Source organism: Papilio polytes, unplaced genomic scaffold (assembly GCF_000836215.1).
Source record: "Papilio polytes unplaced genomic scaffold, Ppol_1.0 DF822067.1, whole genome shotgun sequence".
NCBI lineage: Eukaryota > Metazoa > Arthropoda > Insecta > Lepidoptera > Papilionidae > Papilio > Papilio polytes.
Window position 1 is genome coordinate 1568514 of NW_013527137.1, and position 19853 is coordinate 1588366.

General features: G+C 31.7%; 1 protein-coding gene across 1 annotated transcript in view; it reads right to left on the minus strand.

Moving 5' to 3' along the window:
* Positions 1–19853, minus strand: part of LOC106106819 — a 53522-nt gene that overhangs the window by 27100 nt on the left and 6569 nt on the right. Inside the window, exon 2 of the mRNA XM_013287477.1 lies at positions 4166–4198. The gene's annotated coding sequence lies outside the window, so the exon portion shown is untranslated. The remainder of the gene's footprint in view (positions 1–4165; positions 4199–19853) is intronic.

The window sequence follows — 19853 nt, forward strand, 5'->3', positions numbered from 1 at the left end:
CAAGTTACAAGAATACTAACATATTTTATAGAAAATTACAAGTAATTAATAATTTAACTTTTTGTTTCGTAATCTTACTAATATTATAAATACGAAAGATTAGATGGATGGATGTTTGTTAGAGTTTGTAGAATAAACATCTGAACGGATCTCGGTGAAATTTGGCGTAAATGTAGAGTATATCTGGAAGGGCATATAGGATACTTACTTTTTTTTAATTCCACGTGGACGAAGTCGCGGGCAAAAGCTAGTTTTTTTAATAAATGGCGCCGAAATATTAAATATGGCGGCCGTAGTTTTTTAATAAATGGCGCTAAAATATTAATTATGGCGGCCGTAAACCAAAGGTAATCAATTTTCAAGTCAACGAATTATAACAAGACGCATGCGAGCTTGTTACGGAACATTATGAAGCACTTACACGTCTAAAATAATGTTTAAATGATATTTTAAGAACATCTATCAAAATTATGAGCACGTAAAACGTAGCCTTTAGGTTATTTACCGTTATAATTAAGAATTGCCTTAAAAATAACAAGCCATCGGTCTTATTCAGTCCGTTAAATACAAATTATCACTTAACACACATTTTCATAAGTAGAATATAGTAATTAAAACTGTACGTAATATATTATTGTTGTCAGCATTGTGATATATTAAAAGTAAGTTTTTTAATTGGAATATTTGAATAGAAGGGTCTATTTACGTGTTTTATTTTCGTATTAATTAACTAGCTGTTCCCGTGCGGCTTCATCCGCATCAAATATTTTATTGTTTACATTTGTCAAATTATCAATAGCAAATGTCAAAATGACATGACATGACAAACCTTGATAACCTTGCTTCCTTGATGTTGGCAGCAACTTACGGTCTCTTTCTCACATTTAGGTTTTTATACAAATTATTTACCCCCTAAGTTTAATAAAGTGAAAATATATAGCCTAAAGCGTGACGTAAGTTTAGGGCTTTTTATTAAAGAATGATTCAAGAATATGCTGTAATTGCTGACATCTTAGGCAACAAAGAAGTGTGCGTTTATGCTTTATTATAATAGTATAGAAAAGTATATAAGTATACAAAGGTATAGATTGACAATCTTTCCTTTTTTTCTTGTCAAAAATAATGGCAATCACATTACCATAGCAATGATATAACTTTTATTTTATTAACTTTGCTAATTAACCCTTTTCTTGTTAGTGTATCTGTAAAGATAAATCAATTTTTTTTTCTAAACACCTTTGGTCATCAAGGTTAAGTGCTATGAATATTATTATGATATTCGAAAAAATAAAATTCTGCCAAGTTAAGGGTTAAAATTGTAGCAACTCTAATTTTCTTAATCTTCAGAGTATTTGTAGCTTTGAGAATATAAAAAAAACTATTGCGCGCCACTTCGTCTGCTTGTAATTAAAAATAATATAATGTAACCTAAGTTACTCAGTGATAACGTATCTTTTTAATGGTGAAAGCATATTTGATATCTGTTCAATAGTTTTTAAATTATTTCAATACATATAAAAATGCAAATGTACAAATCTTTCCTATTCATACATTAGTATAGATATTAACTTATTAAAACCGTCGCGACGCGATAACGAGTATACCCGATTAATCACTCACCCTGAAGAAGGACCCCCAACGGGTTCGAAACTGTCGGTGCCTACACCGAATGTTATCACGTGAGTTTAGCCGTGTTATAATTTATGTAATATAGACATGTAACGTATTAATCAAGAAATCGTTGAACTATAAAAAATTAATTTAATGACTATTGGTATAGTAAAACCTGTAAGTCCTGCGATAGGCTGGTATTAATCAACTCTGGTAGTTTTATCGGAAACTAATTATAATCAAGATTTTTACACTCGAGTGTTAATTAGTTTCTATTTAATAATAATGACTGAGAAAGGATTAAACAGCATAATAAAGTATTTTTAAAAGATTCCTTAAGGAAATATTAAAAATCCCAATTACTTTTAAATATTTAATAATATATTAACTAACTAAATATTTATTTGTAAATTAATAGTTTTAGCTTGTCCTAATATTCGAAATTTCGTTTAAATAAGACAAACAATCAAAGCGATCAACACGTTTATTGCGTAACAGGCCGATATCGACCTGACGCGGAACTTAAGGTGGTGCGGACGTAGAAAACTAAGCCCCTCTCTTTAGTGCGAAACGATTATTTCAGGCGTATACATTACATTAGATAAAACGTATGCATTATGTTTTGAGCAATTTAATCTATCCTAATGCTGGGGGTCTAAAAAGACCTGCCATACATACGGAAATATCATTGGGGGCGCATTATGGCCCGCCGCTGCACCAGTCAGAATTACGATTGTACTTATAAAAATCCTATAAGATGCTTATTAAAACAAACGCATGAAATTTACACAAGTTTAACGGACTCAAACAAAATATTCCTCCAATAAATATTCAATTCGTTACACAAACTGACTGACATATCGTTGTTATGTATATTAATACGTTCTCATAAAAGCCATTTCCTCTATTGCGAGACACGGAGCTGATTGATGCGTTGGTACTTACACGGTTTACGCTTCATGTATGCAACTACGTATAATTAAGAATCTATTCGAATTTTAAATGGAAACAATTAAAATAATAATTCTATAGACTGCTCAATATATTTACTGTCATTAAATGTCTTTTATTGTGTAAATAAGGAAATAAGTAAATAACAGTTCAGTTAGAACCGTATTTTTTAATTATAAGAGCAGGGGCACATCTTTGTCTAAACTATAGGACAACGGTTATGCGATTGTCGATTGTTTCGCAACCAATATAACTATTTAGTTGCACAAAAATCGAGTAGTTTGCGACCACTATATAAGCTTATAGGAAACAAAGCGAAATTAATTAGTTGTGCGATAGTTGAGTCTAAGATGATCACTATATTCTTTTATGCATCTCGCCAACATCGTATGTAATTTCCTACATATCCGGTAGAATATTAAGAGGTGAGTCTTCATTAAGATTCACCCAACACTGGCGGATAAAATCGCGTATGTTAATATCGTATAAACATGCAAAACAAATCCTAATACAAATCTCGGAACCAACTGGACGATGCCGACGTATTTAAATAAAATGTATCTTGATTTAACTGATAGTTGTAATATGTAGATATCCCGGTTGTGCATATTAAAATTCTTCTAACGTTTACTGAGAACTTTCTAGAAGTAACTATTTTAAATAGTGCATATGTACAAGTTCTTAAATCAATTAGAGAAGTCTAGGTATGACAAGCGATTTTTTAAGTCACATAATATACTAAATCATTTATATATAACAAAATTGTAGTGTCTGTTTGTACCAAAAGAAAAAATCACGATTTCGGCAAAATGAAGAAATGATGTATATATGTTGCTAATAACGAAAATCGCATTTAAATTTTTTTGTCTGTCTGTCTGTCCTATTACTTGCTTACATTATTTATATCTTAAAACACATATATACTTTTGTATTTGTTTACTAAAAATTAAAAAAATTAGAAAAATATTCTGTTTTACGCAACATGCAACAGTAAATAAAAAGGTTAAAACATTTAATCAACGTTTATTCATACATAAACAGGAAAATAGAATACAAAAAGATCACAAAGGACAGCATCCGATTTAAATCAACAAATCAATGCCAAGTGACATTTAAAAGTCACTTGAATGAAACTAATTTCCCGGATTTGAGCGAATTAAAACAATTTAAGTGGTCAACGTTAACTAGTACTTAGTACATGGTCATGTTACACACATCCGTTAATTAACTTTAAAGGTTACAAAAACAAACAAATGTTGACACATGTTAAAATTACGTTCGTATGAACTTCAATTTATAATCAACTAGCTGTTGCTTGCGATTTCACCCGCGTGAAATTAAAAAAATATAAAAATCGTAGCGTAAATCATTCCTCTTTACAATATTATTTGGTATAGATAGTATAGAAAAATTAAATTTACTACCCACATCGAATATGGTACAGAAAACTGCAATCAATGGAGTTACAATTTAGTACATAACTTGCTATGATAACTTTTGATTGCATTGCGAGCGAGGAATTTTTTACCGCTGGGTAGGAAATAAACTTCCTCGACTGTTTACTCTACACAACGGTGAGTACGCTAATTAAAAGTATACTCACGCGTTCGTCTTCCCCTCACACTTATCTCCCGATCTGTAACAGATAAGAGTAAATTAACAATGGCCTATTAGAAAATGAATAATTCGGTGTAAAAGATGACGAAAACGTGATATAAAAGTTATTATTAGATTAACACGTGTTAGTGATATGAAAAAGGCGTTTATTCCATTATTTAGCGCGCGTAATTCACACAATGCACCGCCCTAAATTACCTACACTAACGCATTTATGAAATAACCTTGTCCCTGTAATTACACCTACATGGTTAGTTTCTATTTCCATTTACTGGATAAGTAAATATTTATTACATTATACATTTTGCGTCTTTTAATTTATTTCAATAATCATCTGTTAAGTATTTCAATTTTACTGGCTCAGCTTACTACCGACGCAGCTGTACGATTGTGCCAGCTCCTAAAAAAGATTAAAAAAAGTAATTCAATGGTTAATTAAGCAGGACGTTAGTGTATCTTTCTCATACTTAATCTACATTTAGGGATTCTCTTAGTGATTTATTGACATGCGTGAAGCAATAAGACAGTTATTACAAAATGAATAATGATCTAAGACCATATCGGCTTTGGAAGCACTAGAAACTTTAAGACCCCAATATTGAACAAATAAACACTTTTAAACATGAAAAAGCCAGGGTCGTTGCTTTCAAGTGTGTTTTTCTTTATAATTTAACTAAACAATCTTAATCGAGATACTTAACATTGACAGTGTGGTTTTATAAACAAAAATTATTCATACCAAAGCGAAGGTTTAATTGCCTCCATTTAATTGGACGTCAGTGAGAAGTGGCTATAAAATGTACTCGTTAACTTGTCAATAATAATATTATGCAATTAGAATAATCAAAATATCACGCAAGAGATCCGGGTTTATTTTTTAGAGCAATTATTACTGCCGTTATTGCTGAAATGTTAATGCAAATAAAATCATATTGATAACAACGCCATCTTTTGTGTTTAATGTGAAAACAGCTTGATAATAGCGCCATCTATGGTATTTACAGTAACACTGCTAGTACGAAATCTGTTCACAATGCAACTATTATCATTATAATATTTTATAGGAATATATCTTAATTATAATTTAAGAGGAAAAAATATAGATAGACATAAAATGTTCTCTCTACATTATATTACATTTATGATATTGATACTTGATACTGAAGTATTAATTAAAATACTAATTAACTTCAACAATATAGCAAATCGTGTTTACAATTTGATGCGTGAAGGCCACTCAGCGGTTACTGAACGATATTTCCGGTCTTTTTTTCTTTTTTTTTCATTAGCAGTGAAAGTAACTCTCTCAGTAATGCACAATTTACTGTTCAACATGATGTTAATATTCTTATTACATTACCGCAAATTAACTGGCAAGTTGTTATAGTTACGAGGGGAAATTGAGTTGAGTGTGAAAACGTATCTAATTAGTTCTATTAAGCTTTCATCTATACATATAATAAAATTGATATGTCTGTGTGTATCGAGCGAAAAACATATTTGTGTTACTGATAACGATTTTTCCGTGTAATCTTTAAAACTGCGGGGCCAATTTTAACAGGACTTTTACGGCAAATTGTTGTGGAAATATTATAGGATACTTTGTTTATCGTCGCTTGTAACCGCTAGTGTTAAATAAAAAGCTGTTAATTTTGTTTACTGCTACGACGTGTGAAGACTTATAAAGAGATTATTATGTAAATGGAGTCCTCATTTACATATATGTCTTCTACAATTAAATTTTAGTCAATTAATGAAAATAATGCTTCACCAACTAATACATGAATGGTTAAGATTGACCCTTGAACTGTTATGATTTTTAATAAAAGACTTATTTTTTTTTCTTTTCCCATCCCTAGTAATATTGCGTTTGTAAAGATTAATAAACGTGATCTATAAATTGGAGACCGACGTCAAATTACACATAAATATAGCATAACAGAACTTATTCTAGTTAATAATATTTGGGCAAATAGAAATTTATAAAATTATGCCGCGCCCGTTGTGATCTATACCAGATTGCCTAAATCTAGACCATAGACATCTAGACCGCAGACAAAACTAATTCATAGTTTTCAGAAAAAAAAACCTAATCGGAAAGTGAATGGTTGGTCTGTTGGTAGAAAGTCGGTAATTCTGAACTTTATTAGTTGAAGCACGAAGCGAGTCATGATTATCCTAATGTTACAAAAAATCCTATAAAATTGGTCTACTTTCGAAACCACGCCATTTAGTTGATATAAATATTTTATTGCAACAAACGTGTATGACCTCTTCGGTACCTCAAAAAGGCTGGACGAATCCGAATTAAATTGGGAAAAGAGATAGAATACAGTTTACAATATCGAAGGCCTCTGAATTTTTTTTGACGACGATGTTGTCACAACTAGTAATTTTATATTTTAAGTTACGCGTGCGTTGCATCTTTTAAATAACTATCTAAAGAATCTTTACTGGTCTTGCCCCGGGCCGTAATTCTCTACCTACTATTACAGGTACTGATGGACACTGCGTCAGTGGTCTACGCTGCATAAGGCGGACATACATTTGAATAATATAATTTCTCGTCAAACAATGTGGACATACTTGCATAAGTAATTTTTGCGTTCCAATAATAAACATCAAGAAAATTAACTAACTCACTTCGAAGAGTAACTCATATTGATAAATGTCCACATTTAATCAGATTTTAATGACTTTTCAACTAGTCTTATGTTTATGTGTACAAGTATTTAAAAAGTAAGAAATTTCCCGTATTAATGCGTTATTACTTTAATAAATATTGTCATAGATGTGATGTAAGTCAGAAAAAACCTTGATCAGAATCCATGCATAAGTAAAATTTATTAAAATATGCTTATAATTTCCCCGCACAGCTAAAACATTATATTGACATTAACAGAATAAAGGAGGAGTTGAATAAAAATATGTATAACTATAAGTAACTATAATAATATAATTAAACATATTTTGAACTGGCAATAGAAGTATTATTACCAACAGAACCTTGTAACAAAGATTTATTCTTCTGGGAATAATGCAAATGTTTCACAATTACAAAGCGCAAATCATCTTAGAATTTAATTTATGACATCATTTTTTTGTGCAAAATGTAAAAAAAAAACATCAATGATAACAAACATCAATGAAATCATTAAAATAGTCTTAAATTATTTTAATTTTAATGAAATAATTCATTAGATTAATCTAATGAATTATTTATTTCATCAAGATTGAATATAGTGGGAAAACAAAAGAACAATAAGAACACATACGAGTAACAGATAATAAATACCGACATGCGGTATCTACACGATGTCAACTCGTCAAATGTAATTATGGCATTCAAGATTTCTAAGTCGAAAGATATTTTTATTGCATTATCTCTTTTTACAGTCGCGTGCAACATCTTACCTAGTTTCACCCGAGGTTCATGTAATGTGTGCGTATAAACGAAACGGCGATTTGGGACTGATTTATTATTCGTCAACTGACGGTACATAATATTCGATTACCCACATTACACTACACTATCTCCCCCTTAAATTTTATTCTAAATCAAATGATGGTAGGTTATACAAATACATACATTAAACACAATATAACACAATATATTACAATCATCATCATAGTTTCCTTATCCTACTCCCGTAAGGTCGGCGCAACAGGTTTTTGTCCTCCACATAACTCTATCATATGTCATCTCAGTCATCACTCCCTTTTTGGTTACCTTTTACACAATCCATCCATCTCTTTCTAGGTCTACCTCTACCGATGTACTCTTCCACACTTATAACTAACAATATATTACAATCTCTCACTTAAAAGAATGTCAACAAACATAGCAAATTATCAACAACACTGCACCTCTACAAAAAAAAACTTAGTGTAAAAAATCATAACTATGCAATTGATGCATATATTTTTAAGCGTACACGAATTTAAAATTACCCTATTTACGATTCTCTCACTATCGCCATCTCTGCAGTTTAAAGCTCCGTGAGAAACAATATTTCAGTTTATAACGAGACGGAATACTTTAATTTTAAACTGCTTACTTTCTATTCAATACTTGATACAGTAAACGCCTCGTTATAGAAATCCTAGAAGATCTGTATACCATCGAAGCTCCAAACGGGTATGCTCAGCGATCACAAACTCATTCTAAGGCGAGTAAATATTTATAATTTGCGGTCAAGTATCCACTTATCATTTGTCACTATAGCTGTTTTTAAAGTGCCCATTGTCCAATTAGGTCTTCGTACTCAGCAATTTGCGATGCAAAAAACTCATATTGAAACAACTCGAAGTGGGCAAACGTTGTAGAGTTCGCATGTTTGCAAACAATTAGCGTCGATGAAATAATGTAGAGAGCATTAGCGGAGTGCGTTAAATCGTTTTAAAGACGCACTCGACATAATGTGGACGAGGCAACCGTTAATGCGGTCTACGAGTTTATAAAACAACACCGATGCGAAATTAATGACCATTTAAAAGTCACGATGGTACATTTTTTGTTCGTTTGTTTTGAATTAATGTAGACATAGCGAGGTCTGTGTCTACAGACGGTACGGAATGATGTTAATTGTGTTGATTACTTAGAAATATAACTTAATTCAAGGAATATAACTTCCTACTTATTTCTAGTTGTGGAAATGATAAACTACGAGTATGTTACGTAAAGTAGAAAAGCTGAAACAATTTACAATACATTAAAAGGTTTTTTTGACAACTGTCATGGCTATTGAAAATAAGTCGTCTTAAATAATGGCAAAGAAAAGTGTTTTGGTTCATTAAAGGTTCAATTAAAAATTTAATGAAGTGCCAGTAACGAACATGGTGCGTTGAAACGATGTTATTTAAACAGATACTTGAGAATACGCTTCGAGGATCAGATTACGTAGTTAACGGTCTGCGAACGACCAAATATAGTGACCGTGGAAAGTTGACGTGTTGACAGGAAAATTTATTGCATTGTCGCGTATTTATCAAGATGTTTTAAATCACTTCCAGGAGTTTAGTAATGGAAATTAATAAGTTCAACTAATAAAGAATTATAGAAATGTAATCAATACTAACAAAGAGAATAGATTTGTATTTTTGTATTTATTGAAATAACTCAAAAATTTCAAAAATTCTGGCACCAATAAAAAGCTATGTTATTACAAAGTAACATAGGCCATATTTTTTTTAATTCCGGACGAAGTCGCAAGCAGCACCTGTTAATATAACTGAGAACAGCAAGGTTTTTGTGTCATATTTTTTCATGCATATTTTGATTGGATAAATGGAATCTTGTGATGCGTAACTGGATTTTTTACTTAGATTTTATACATTGTGTTACAATAGAAAGCTTCTAGTGAATATGCATATAACTCGGAACAAAGCCATAAATCTGTATGAATTATCGCATTATTGGTCGGTGCATTACACCGGACTGTCATATTTATTCATCCTATTTGCATGTTAATACTATGTTACATACATATTCTGTAGGAACATATACATTCGCGTCGACTTACGCTAGTATGTTTATGTGAAGAAATCGATGGTAGTAATAGATGTAGCCATGGTAGAGTCAAATTGAATCCTCAGCCTACGACTTTAAAATGTTGATTCAAATAATGTTATCGCTTTACCTAATGGTTAATTTATTTTTGGACTCTTTTTACTATCATCATAAAGAGTGTCTAAGAAAAACAAAAGCACGTCGACTTATTGGGGTTTTATAATAACTCGAAACTAAAGTCGATAGTAGTTTTAATTAAACACTAGTAATTATCCTTGTAAAATACATGTAAAGTAACAGAAAGAGAAATCTATACTAATATTATAAAGGGGACAGATTTGTATTTTTGTAGTTTTGTATTTATTGAAATAACTCAAAAACTACCAGGCCGATTCCAAATATTCTTACACCATTAGAAAGGTCTTATCTGTGAGTAACATAGGCTTAATCTTTTATTATGTTTTAATTTCACGGGGACGAAGTCGCGAGCAACAGCAAGTCAATAATAAAGAGTTTTATTTCGAAAAGACATGAAAACAAGATTTCCAAAGTCATAAGTCCAGATTACTTTTAGTTGACCTCAAATTGTATTTAGTGAAAACAAATTTTATATGTCAAATCTCTACACAGTCATTCACAGATCTCGTACGTTTCAAGGTATGATAACCATCGAAACTCGACAGTAAACGCATCCGTATCGTACCGCTCTGATTACTATATGACTTGTGTAAATAAATCATTAGAATGTTATTCAGAGACCGATTGTCCCTTGCAATAACATTTACGTTGCACGATCATTGCAAGCTGGTGTCGTATTTATTCAATACAGATAATACTAGAAAATTATTCTGGACCGTGTAAATAAATATAGACGGTGAAAAGTTCTAAGTGGTTGATTTTGTTCGAGTTGGGATTGAAAAGTTGATAGTATAGATGGAGTGTGTTGACAAATTTGATTTATTTATTCTATTAAATTTGATAAAACACGTCTATCTGGCGACAGGAAGGCCGGGCGCGAAATAAGTGAGCCAAAACAACGATGTAAGGGTTTTCGAAAAGAAGGGAGTGATGACTGAATTGACGAATGATAGAGTACTTTAAAGGACGAAAACCCGGTGCGCCGACCCTACGGGAGTTGGATAAGGCAGGGGAGATGAAAACACATCTATCTATCTATACAAATAATAAATTGGAGCGTCTATTCGAAATATCAAAAGAAATCAAGAATTAAAGGAATATTAAAAATTTTTTTTTGTCTCTCATCTGTCCGCAAGCCGCCTTTGTTTCGGGTAATCTCCGGAACGGATGGGCCAATTTCGACCGGACTTTTACTGAAGGGTAGCTGACATACACAAGCCGCATGTTATAATCTACTTTTTTATCTTGTGGTTACGTGGACGAAGTCGCGGGCAACAGCTATTTTATTCCATCTTTACTTATTGATTCATTAGTGGCGTCACCTAAATTTCAAAGGAGTAAAACTCAAATTACGTAGTTCTGAAACTTTTTTCATGAAATTATCGAACCAAAATCAATAACGAGTGTTTAAATGTAGCTGGGAAACCGGTTATAAGTGTCATAAATATATTAAAAACAAACATACCGATAAAATGTTATAGCCATATACACCAACCTTAAGCAATTTCATAAACAGAACTTGAAACATTTTATTTGCGAGAAAAAAATACTTGAACAATCGTACGCACCTGTCTCTAATAATCAATAAATCGTTTAATATTTTTTCTTTTTCTTAGTAAAGTAAGCATTGGGATCCTAGCTGTGAACAAGAAATAAATTCTTGATCAGATAAACACCATTTTAAATTAAAACTAGCTTTAAGATTATCTTTTTAATTGAACTGAAATTGTTCATTTAGAAACGATAAGCGGTGGTAACCAGTTGACAGTAATTTATCATCATCGACATATTTTTATGGTAATACTGTAGATATAGCTGGCAATACCATTTAATAAGGATTAAAAAGAGCTCGACAATACACTCATTAATTGCGTTATGGACGACTAATTAATAAACGGTCTTAATTAAAACGAATTATCCTTTAGGATTTAATTAACACATTTTAAACAATAACATGCTGTACTAATTTGCAAAGCTGTCAAAGCGTTTACTCTATACTAATATTATAAAGATTTGTATTTTAGTATGTATTGAAATAACTATAAAGAGAAAAAAAAAACTTAAAAACTATCGGGCCAATTTCAAAATTCTTTCACCATTAAAAAGTAACACAGGCTTCTTACTCATTACTTTTTAATTACACGCGAACGAAGTCGCGAGCAACAGCTAGTGTGTTAAAGAAAGATATGGACACGTACACTTGTTTTATTTTTTTGAAACATCAGTAGATTTTTGTTAATTTACTAACATTTCCTTTAACCATTCAAACTAAGCTCTAGGCTTGTGCTAGCTTCATATTCATTCTTGGCTACTTCACGACAATAGTCGAATAGCAGAATTCGAACCCTCGACCGCAAGATCGGTAGTGCGTACCCCAAACCTATTGGCGCTTTACTAAGTACATTTGCAATATAGTAAATGTAATAATTTATGTTTATTTTAAAATTAATTTCCAAATGTATTCTTCAAGCTGTAACTAGGTATACTACATAATGATATAAACGATGCTACAATGTTCATATAAAGACTAATTAAGGCAGTAAAGCTACTAAATGCTATCAAATCAACTTAATTATGTTTTCATTACATTTCCCGTTTGTTAGTGAAATTGTATCTGTTGGTTGCACGACTCAACTTCGTGACAGTGTTCATCGGAATCATTAAGACTAGTTCAATTTAACTTCCAATAACATAAAATTTATCCTTCGCTTCCTTAATGTTAACGCCAATTAGAAGTAGTAGTCACGAAATCCTTTGAGTTTAATTTACTCCAGTTTTATGAGTATGTATTGATTTGAGAGGGTAATGTTTAGTCCTAGCTTTCGCCCGTGACTCCGTCCGAAATTAAAAAAAGACAAATGAAGAAGCCTATGTGCTCTTCCAGACTATCCTCTACATCTATGCCAAATTTCATCAAGATTCATTGAGGAGTTTAGGCTACACATCCTAACAAATATCCATCAATCTAAACTTTCGAATTTACGATATTACTAGCTTTCGCCCGCGACACCGTCCGCGTGGAACTGAAAAAAACTGTGAATATGCCTATGTCTTCTGCCAAACTATCCTATGTCGAATCTACATATATGCTAAATTTCATCGAAATCTGTTCAGCAGTTTAGGCTACAAACTCTAACAAATATATAAGATTATGTTACTTAGATTTTGACTTTGTAGTTTTTTTACTAAACAGCGTCAATGTATTTAATTGACTAATATAACAATATATTATTTCTTTCATTTGTAATGAAATATTAAAAGGACAGTAAAACCTTTCCCAAATTCACAAAAAAATATTTTTTTAGAATTATTTCATAGTCTCACAATCGTGTATTGCCAGTCAATAACCATTTATCCACGCAGTCTACAGATAATTAAAATGAAGAAGCAATATTTTTATTCCAACGAAGGAGGTTCGACAAACTTTTTGTTTAAACACGCTCATTATACTGTGACGGCTTCGTCTCTTACGCCTCGGTTAACAGTAACCATTGTTTTTAACTGTACTTTTGTTAAAACTCATCTAATACTTTTGTACGTGAGTGTACTTTTGTATCGCTTTATACATTCTGGTCTAACACTTGTGTGTGTGATTGTACGTCTATTGGAATGTACTTTACGTTTTTTATTGTGTTTGTAAATGTTGAGTATGAACTCTATACATTACTAGCTTTCGCCCGCGACTCCGTCCGCGTGGAAATAATGGATAACAAAAGTGAGTAGCCTATCTGTTCTTCGAGACTATCTCCTCTACGTCTAGCAAATTTGATCGAGATCCGTTCAGCCGTTAAGGCTACAAACTCTAACAAACATCCATCCATCAATCTAAACTTTCACATTTATAATATTAGTGTGATAGTTAGATTAATTAAACGATATTTTGTAGGGTTTAAGTAGCTCCTTTACACTGTATTTTAAGATAATTTAAGTTGATGACATTTACTAATTGTAGTTTTTCGAAATAAATTTTAATTAAATTAATTATTTTTTGTTTCATTTTACAGTTTGAATTATTTTACTTTCGAATAATTTTCGAGGTCATCATGACGTAATGAATGTATAATAATTAAAATTAAATGCTATAAAGTTCATGAAACTAGTTTTATTTGGTATAATATTTGCATAAAATAAAAAAAATAATGTTTGTTTAACGCACAAAGAGCATTAATCCGCAATAACTGCTTTTGTTTGCTAACCTCAATTTAAACGCTCGTGTCATAAGATATCTGTGTGCGTTTATAAATTTCACGCTGCGTGATATTGTTGGAATTACTAAAATACAAATATATCACGAATATGACATTTAATATGATGAGGAACTAATACACATGCCTAAATTATATGCGTGTGTTTTAATGTTTTTTTATTATTATTTTTTAAGAAATACTTTAGTAGATTTTTGTCTATTTACTAATATTTCCTTTATCGATTCCAACTCTATGCTCTAAGCTTGTGCTAGGATATGGTTCACGACGATAGTCGAATGGCGGGATTAGAACCCTCGACCTCAAGATCGGTAGTATGTATCCCAAACCATTAAGCTATTGACGCTTAAGTTTACAATATTACTATAATATAATAAGATAATTTATAATGGAAATAATAATTTATAATCAAATCATACTACTATTATAAATGCGAAAGTTTAGATGGGTGGATGGATGGATGTTTGTTAGAGTTTGCAGCCTACACGACTGAACGGATTTCTTTGAAATTTGGTAAAGATGTAGAGGATATTCTGGAATAACACATAGGGTTGTCTTCGTTTTTTTTTTACTTCCACGTGGACGGAGTCGCGGTCGAAAGCTAGTAGGAAATAAACTCATCCATCATAAGTTAATAGAGGCTATGGTTTTCTTAAATTCACGACTTGTGCGTATTTTGAGTATTAGTAGAACCTCAGCCAACTAACCGCCTTTAACTAAAATCGAAGGATAAATTCGATGGAAGGAATAACACATAGGGTTGTCTTCGTTTTTTTTTTACTTCCACGTGGACGGAGTCGCGGTCGAAAGCTAGTAGGAAATAAACTCATCCATCATAAGTTAATAGAGGCTATGGTTTTCTTAAATTCACGACTTGTGCGTATTTTGAGTATTAGTAGAACCTCAGCCAACTAACCGCCTTTAACTAAAAAGAAGGAAGGCAAAATCAAATTTAAATAAATTTAACCAGTTAACGGATATAATTAGCATTTTTGTTAAGGTCAGTAATTTCCCTGATACATTTAAAAATACATTGCACGGAATTGACCTTGCAAATGTCGCATATTTTAAACCGAACGCATCGGAATTGTATCGAATTCGGATAGAATTAAATCCGTTTTTGCGGATCGCAGTTTGCAAATGAGCTTGTAATTTTCGACTGCATTCTCCACAGTTGCCGTTCCCACGGCGTAACTGAACCGATAGCGTTGAATATTTATTACGTATACGTAGCCGAAATTAGAATCTGAACGGCGATAGCCGAAACACAGTTAGATAAATAAAATAAAACACAATTGGATAGATTAATGGAAACACAGGTCAATAAATAAATTAAGTGACACTATTTTAAGACGTATTAAGGGTGATGCAATTGTAAAGGTTTCAATCACATATTATTTTCGGATGTGTTTTCACTTCGAGTTGTTTTACACCCTGTATAGTTAAAGAGATCATTTTCGGTTTACTTTTTAATAAGCATTTTTTTCTGTTAGAGGTATATCTTTTACATCGTTCTTTAGTATGTTTGTAATCAGATTTTATCTTTCTTTCATTAAAATTGTGCATACGAAGATTATGCTTTTAAAAAGAAAGAGGTTACGCAGATATAAAAGGGTGTTATCGGAATGCGGTTTTAATGTTGAAAGTATTATATCTTTTAAAATGTATTAATTGGGTTAACATTTGTCTGTGCGTTCAATCGAAAGAAACGTAAGCGAGGAAATAAATTAAATCGTTATATCTCCGTAATTAAAATGGAGAACAGTCATGCGACATGATTGTGTGGTTTTTTCCAAAACACGCCGTGACATTAAGCATGACATTTTGTCATTTTATTTACATACAATAAACAAGTAAATAAATTAACAGACTATATTTAAGAGAAAAACTATCGCTGATTTAATTGACCGACGAACATAAAATGGAGCCAAAAGCTTTATCCAATAAACTAAATAAAAAATAAATGAAATCTTTTATGATAACAAAAAATAAAAATTAGGAAACAGTCAACAACCCCTTATCAATATTATAAATGCGAAAGTTTGGATGGATAGATGGATGTTAAACATTAACAACACAAATCAGTATACCGCTAAACTGATTTCGATAAAATTTGGCACAGATATTTTATTAATCCACCATAGTAAGAAATAACTTAGGAAATAAACGCTTCGAATAACACATGTCTTTAAAAAAACATCTATAAAAGTCAGTCAGCAATATATCTATTTAAATATAACTGAACAGTATAAGACAAAATAAATTATTACGGAAATGTAAGGATGTATCTCCGAAGAAGAATTAACATTAAGGCGTTCGTGTAATGGCCGTCAAGCCGGCACAGTTAGTTACTCAACGAGGCGCTTCACGTACTTTGCGTTACGGATATTTTAATTTTCAGTTCACACGCGGACGTCGCTTCCAGATGCGTACAACGTAACAGTATTTTGTTAATGTATTTCCTATGAAACTGTCTCAAGTCGTGTGACCTTGATTGAATTTTAAGATAAACACATTTGTAGGTGAACAAGGGGATAATTTTGTTACGTGACTAATTTTCATTAATTCCCTTAATTCGATGGAGTTTTTTGTAGCAAACAAAAACTTTTTTACTAGTCATTTTTTTGGATATGAAATACAAATAGATGTTTGTATAATGTTTGTATAATTTAATTGCAATAAATAAATAAATAAATAAATGCGATGTTATGAATGAAATAGATTTTCTTAAATTAGTTTCACGTCATCATGTACACTATGGGATCCAGGGTTAATGTTAAGATTAAATTGCAAAACAATTATTTTAAAAAGTCGATAGTTCAATCTTCATTCAAATTCAAATGTTTCGTATTCCGTTCAATTACAAATTATAACAGTTCATTCGAATCGTAATTCAAATGAAATCGAACAGCGTAAATTCCTTTTATGAATGACGCTATGGAACATGGTGGATCGCAATCAATACGCAGTACACGAACACAGTTCTAAGTTCCTAAAATACTTTTAGTTTAAGCTTATGGGAGTATTCTTAACTTCTAAATAGTTTAATCCAGAGGCAGCGAACCACTGTCGTTTAATTTAGAGGTAGAGAACCACTGGCGTTTAATCCAGAGGTAAAGAACCACTGGCGTTTAATGAAGAGGTGGAGAGCCACTACAAAAAATGTATGAAGTAGGTATTAGAGCAAACGTGATCACTATTCTATGGAACGTGCCCGTGTATACATAATTCAAAATTATTTATTAGTTCATCTACGACCTAATTTAACATTTATTTAGTAATGGTACCTTGCCACTTTACGGCTTCCCATATATCTCGTGTACATTGATTAACACCTTACACCTATTATTATTACGATATTACGGTACATTGTACTAAACGAGAACGGTTCGCCGGTCGAGTTTGAACAATTATGCATTTTGTATGTAATTTTATATTGTTTTTACTGCAGTATCAATGACCGGTTAGGCGCCACACACAGGGCTGCCAACTTACGATAAAAATATGAAAGAATATGCGAAACAAAATGACAAGGACAATAAACACGACATCCTCCTATTCTTAAACAAATCCGGAGAATTCTGGTCAATTTTAAATAGGTGGCAACCCTATCCATAGACCTATTATGACGGTAAATCGCGATGTGCCGTGATAACAGACTGGCCAGTATTCTTGTGGTGGTTAATTGAAAAAAGTAAAGCATTAACGATTATCGTATCCTTTAGAAGATATTTCCCACAGATTAAGCATCGTAAGAGGTTATTTTCCAGTACATCATAGATTCAAATGAAGAATGACTCTTATCCTCTCTCCCACGGGAGAATATGTTACTCCAATTACTGCAATACCATCATTATAAAGAAAATTACGTAAAGTACCGTAAACTTATTTGCTACTTTATTAAGTTTATTCGGGTATAAAAATTGCAATAGTTACAATTATCATGGGTACATCATGAAAAATCATTAATCAAAATAATCTATACTATTATAATAAAGCGTAAACACACACTTCTTTGTTGCTTAAGATGTCAGCAATTACAGCATATTTTTAAATAATTCCTTTTTTAATAAAAAGCCCTACACTTACATCACGCTTTGGCTATATATTTTCACGGCATTAAACTTAGGGGGTAAATATTTTGCATAAATACCCATATTTGGGAAAGAGACCATCAGTTGCTGCCACCATTAAAGAAGCAAGGTTGCCATGGTGTGTCATCATGTCATGTCATTTTGACATTTGTAATTAATAATTTGACAAAAGTCAGTAATAAAATAAAATTTTCATAATTGCACGCGGACGAAGTCGCGGGCGAAAGCTAGTCTATAATAAATTATAAATAAAAAAAGGTTAAAAAACATACAGTCTAAAGTTAAACATAAACGGTATAAGATTTGCGCTGCATAAACATTAGAACATATTGTCAAATATATTTATCTATCTGAAGTATGTTTTAAAGGAGTATCGGCAATGAAATGGTCGAATATGTTTTTATCGATACGGTACAGTAGTCTTATTAACTTGAACGTTATTATAGGTTATTAGTCTGTCCCACGTCACCATAGCGCTGTGATTAACTCAATATTGCACGTTAGAAAGTCCGTATCTGTATCATTGAGTGTAATTTGCGATTAAAGCATTCATTACGTAACTATGAACGTGAGATCTTCCTATTTGTTTTACTAGACGTCGGTATTGAGATGTTATAAGTGTTATTTTATTATTTTAATATGGAATAAGTAATTAAACTAGCATCAAATTATGTTAAGGCAATATCTAGTGCGATCTCTCTGAGATATTATGAATTCTCTGAAAACTATTATCGTTATGTAATGAGTTTTTTTTAATATTTCCTACATTTTATTCGAACATCAAAAGTAATCACAAAATGGATAAAAATGAGATGCCTCGATTTCTACTATTAAAAAAATATAAAAGAAAAATCTATTTGTTCTGAAAAAAAATGATACATCGTGTAACTAAGCCATTACAATTTAAAAAGTGATTAAAAAACCAGCAGATGTACAATCGGGAAAATCCGCGGTATTCCACTTCAGGAAAAATTGCCATGTACAACGAGACAAACTCTGCCTCTTTCTTCAAATAACTAATTATATAGCAGAGAGTGCATAAGGGATAATAATAAAAAGAAACTAGCCTTGTATCACTTATCGACTTCTTTCGTACACACAATTATAAGCTGCGTTGCATTTATTTTTATTTCCCGTCTCGTTTCAAAATGTTCAAACTATTGTAGCTTTTATGGTAGAACACCGCCAATTTCCCCGACAGTACTATGAACATTATTGCAAAAAGTCCAGTAAAGAACAGAGGTTCAATAGGTTCAGTAACATTTAAGACAAAGCATTCAATTAGTGCTAACTAGATAGAATTCAGCAGCACAACTTGTTTGAACGGCTCGTTGGCTCTATTTAAATAGCGTAAACTATCCCGGGGTATTCAAGGCTAGTCCAGTTATTACGAGGTGGTTGCACGTAACATTATCCAGTATCATGTTTAAAAGTAATTTTTTCAATATAAGATTCAATCGCAAAATGCACTCGGGTAAAAATAATTATTTTGTGCATACAGTCCTCGTTGAAGACTGTTTTAGTCATAACCAAGCTCACTTCTTAGTGAAACTAGACTAAAAAATCTACAATTACGCTTAACTGGAATTTGACAATGCTTATTTTAATATCGATAGATGATAACCTTTTTTGTAACGAAGAGATTTGTTAACTCCTTTCTTAATATGTTCACGTAAAAATCTATCACGAAATTTGCAAGAAAGTATTCGTAACGTTCGATAAAATTGG